The 4,872-nt window shown below is 32.1% G+C and overlaps 1 pseudogene; it reads right to left on the reverse strand.

Moving 5' to 3' along the window:
* Positions 1 to 2,746: 2,746 nt before the first annotated feature.
* LOC145017856 (pentatricopeptide repeat-containing protein At2g25580 pseudogene) lies at positions 2,747 to 4,586 on the reverse strand (annotated as a pseudogene).
* Positions 4,587 to 4,872: the final 286 nt, after the last annotated feature.

Here is a 4,872-nt window from a genome sequence, read left to right on the forward strand (position 1 = left end):
CGAAACATTATTTAAAGCGATAAATAATGTAATACATTGTACGCATAAATTTAGGTAAGGCTCTTGTGAGACAATTTCTTCACTTGTACCTACCTAGTGTACACCGTAAGTCTTGTAGTTATAACCAGAGTCTCCTGGAAGGAGACTGAGAGTTTGTGTATAGATCTATATGGGGTTGACACCCCACACATGAGCTGTTTGCTACAGCTAGACTAGGCCACTCTAGGGTGACAAATATCTTACCTTAAATAAGCTTCGCCTGAAGAACATCATGACAGGCATAACAATCACATCAAGCATGGTTATAATGACTCACATAGAGATTAACAAACACTGTCAATTTACGGAATACATATACTCTACTGTTGTTACAAAACCATACAAATACCATTTTCGGTCTTAGGGTTTTAAGACCACAATACTTTTACAAGCACAAAATATCGGATTTTCTAGGAAACATACACTATAAATTACAATTTACTTACAACAGAAAATATAGGATTTTCTAGAACTCTCTCTTTATACATTTTCGAAAAAAGAATACACATGCTTTAATACAAGATTTGAAACAAAACTCTCAAACCATTTTTACAGAAAATATCAGATTTTCTGGTGTTTACAAAGTAATACAAGGTTTTTCATACAAACATGCTTATGAACTCACCAACATTATATATGTCGACGTTTCAAAATAACTTGTATTCTCAGAGACTTGTTAAGCAGGTCGGTCATCAAGAATATGTGGATTTTTGTTGTATTTTTGTTATCATCATACATTTAACATTTGGAATGTAATTTGTAAACCAACACACTTATGTAAACTATGATGGTTGTTATATTTCATGTGTAATGATGATGTTGTCTTTGATTCAATTATATACACTGTGATGATATTACAAGATGAAGTCATCCGCCCCCGAACGTTTTCGTCGTCTGGTTCAAGGGTGTGATAGTTGGTTCGAGAACGATTTACTAGAATCGCAATGAAGAAGGAGAAGAAGTTGGAAGGACTCAAACTTCGAAATATAATTTTAGCCGCTCGACTTATATAAATAAAATCAATAGGCAAATATAATATTTTAAACATTATTTCATTCCTATTATGATGCTGGTATAATTGGTAAAAGATAAAGCATTCAAAAACATTGTTGAAAATACGGGATATGATGATATATGACATTAAAAATGTATTTAAAAGCACACGAAAAATATGGTAACCGAATGGCTAATTACTAGGAGATGATCAAGATGTTGATATCGTTTATTCTAATTCTAGGATTCTAAGATGCAGTGGGCAGAAAATAACTCATAAGATAGATGAAAATGAGACATGTGGATTGAAGGAGGTGTAGAAAGAGGACACATGGAGGCTTAAAGTCTTATATATATATATATATATATATATATATATATATATATATATATATATATATATATATATATATATATATATATATATAGGAAAAGTGAATATACCCTTAAGGATATATAACGATAGGTACGCTAACCCACCATAATACATCGTTTTGTTTGATATATTTATTATAATGTTCTTAAACTTCAACCCTAACTTGATTTACTTTCAAGATTTTCGGAATTTCACTATTATATTTCTCTTACATCACATCTTTATGTCGGACACCTACTAGGTTTTATATATTGTAGTTAAAAATTAAAATTGTGTAAGGGGAAGATAAATATAAAATTTATATAAATCTTGGAATTAAATCAAGTTAGAAGTTGAATTAGAAGAACATTGGATAATTACAATATCTATATATGATAGAAAACGGTGTAATATTGTGAGTTTGGGTACCTAAGCTTATATACCCTTAAGGGTATATTCACTTTTCCCAATATATATATATATATATATATATATATATATATATATATATATATATATATATATATATATATATATATATATATATATATATATATCAATTCGACCACAATCATTATAAACCACAAAGATATATTTGAGAATTATGAATTAGTTTCAAAAAAATAATAATAATAAACTTGAATTAAAGAAAAAACATGTATAAATGAAATTATTTTCTCGTATCCCATCCTAAATGAGTTTACTATTACCACACAATAAGACATGCAAATTTTGATACTTTCCGACATTTCCAAAACAAAATACCACAATAAACCAATTTTAAAGATGAAAAAATAAGATATATAAATGGCATACCCTTGACTGCATAATTGTTGAGTTGAGCATGCTCCATATCAAGCTTCCAGCAACAGTAATGAAAGCAAACTCTTGCCCAAATTTCGATTCTTGCTATTACCATGTATTTAATGGATGGGGTATATGCAACAAATAACAATGTATTTAGTTGATTTGTTTATTATGGTGTCCTACTTCCATTTGTTTTTTCCAGTTAGAGCATTGTAAGTTGAAAAATATATGTCCACACCTCAATGATAGCAAACTAGCAATGTCTTCCAAATACAAGCAATTTCCAGCACTCAAATAGTATAATTGGGTAGATTAAAATTTTAATGCCCTCATAAGGAAAAAAAAAACAAAAAAAACAAAAGTGCAACTTTACTTTTTATGTAGAATTTTCATATTCCGATGCCTTAATAAAAAAATAACCGTAAAACATTGCCATAGAAAGGAATGAAAAAACAGCTTGGGAGAATGATGCCCAATATGTATCCAAGAAAAAGACAACATAATCCATAACATCAGATAAGATTTTTGTTTCCAGCATGTTCATATAGATAACTTAATCATAGATAGGATAACGTCAATAAGATTAGTCAAAGAAAACCAAGTATAAAGTCCAAACAATCACCAATAATCTTTGCAAGAACAAACTCCACTTTCAAAATGATGGAACCTCCTTTCATCACGTGCAACGATTGATCTTCCAACCAGCTTTGAAATAATCTTCAACGCATCATGACAATCAGCACAAATACGATGGTTATTTATTATTCTTATTGGCGCCCGGGCTGAACTAGTCAAAAGTGCTTCAGATAAAGCAAGCATGCAACTATGTGATAAAAGATATTCTTCTCTACTTTCATGATCCACATCATGGAGTACCAATCTAGTCTGGGCTACATATCCAACTTCTACCATGTTTTGTTTTAGACACCTAAGTTGATTGTATAACTTCTCATGATCAGGGGGAGATGTATCCCAGCCCCTAAACGGAAAAAGTTTCGGTTATATTTCTTAGGAGATTTAACGTTGATGATTTATATTTTTCTTTTTCTTTTTCTTTTGCAATATCTGAAGGCTTTATTGGTATCAAGCCTTTTTCTGATTGTTTATCTAAACGAGAAGGGTCCCGAAGTTTAACAATATCAGCACAACGGTCTCCGAGTTCTAAATCCACGTGAACCCTAGATTGATTCATCATGATTTCCCAAATTTCTGCACTTGGCTTCATCGGCATCTTTTCTATTAATTCCAATGCTTCATTTAAGTATCCTGAACTCCCGAGCATATCGACTACATGGACATAATCATCCATAGATGGGACAAGATTGTAAGTCTTTGTCATTGATTTGAAATGTGATAGCCCTTGTTTCATGTCTCCTATGATTTTACATGCAGCAAAGATACCATGAAATATCTGATTATTGGGTTTTAATCCAACCTTTTTGAATTCGGTGAACATTTTGATTGCGTCATCTCCATGGCCGTTTTTAGCAAACCCTGTTATCATGGTGTCCCAAGAAGCAAGATTTTTTTGGGGCATTTTATCAAACATGTTGTATGCGTCTTCCATGGAACCACACTTTGAATACATTTCCAAGATTTTGTTGCAAATGTGAACATCAAGGTGATGACCTGACCTTGTGAGGTGGTTATGGACAAGTTTAGCTTCTTTAAGTGCCTGAGATTCTCCACATGCTTTCATCAAGAATAGATATCCAAGCATTTCAACTGATACTTTGTTCAGCTCAGGTAAACCTAAAAAACTCCACAACTTCCGTTAGTTTCTGCTCCATGCATATAGCATTAAGCTCCTCAAGTAATCCCTTTTGCTCACCAGCTTTATCCGACTTCTCATTAGGTTGAGAGTAACATGGCACTTGAGAACTTACTATGCCACTATAACACCTCTTTGAGATTTGAAAACTCGCTACACTAGTCTTCTGATTATAAGACCCATTGATGTTATACTGGCTGTGACGATGGAAACCATAATCACCCATGGAATAGCTCTGCCCATAAGCACCACTTAAATTTCTCTGAAAACCCATCGAAGTTTGTCTATAAAATCCATCAGGGTTTTGGCTACATTCACTAAACTGATTAGGGTTTTGGAGATCAAAGATCTCATCGATAGTATCAGAATTGAGTGTGCTAAATTTTTTAACAAAAGGAAGGGATTTGAAGGAACAATCTATGCAATAACTGCGTGAACTATTTATAGCATTGCATACCTTATAGAGATGATTCGGAGATTTCATCGTTTGGAATGACATCACTGTTGCTTGAAACATGCTTTGCTCGTAGAAGTTAATCGGCGTCCGTCTGTGTTTTTTACGGCTGCCACGAAGGGAGTGATACGCCGTTCCCAATGCAGGTTCTCTAATCGACGTCGACTACTTCATGCCATTTATGAAGTGTAGAATGATATGAACCGAAAATATCATATATCATATCAAATTGGAAAAAAGATCCGATTGGCTGTATCTTAACAAACTCAGCAACATAAACGGAATACAGTATATTTTAGATGTTATAAAAATTGATTGATCATTATTAATTTGATTTTTCTAATATATTGATTTTTTTATTATTTAGTTTTGATAACTAACTATTCAATTAATATATCTTTCGTTCAATCTTGTATCTTGTATCTTGTATCTTGTATCTTGTATTGTTAATAA

This window comes from Lactuca saligna, chromosome 9 (genome assembly GCF_052625555.1).
Source record: "Lactuca saligna cultivar CGN05327 chromosome 9, ASM5262555v1, whole genome shotgun sequence".
NCBI lineage: Eukaryota > Viridiplantae > Streptophyta > Magnoliopsida > Asterales > Asteraceae > Lactuca > Lactuca saligna.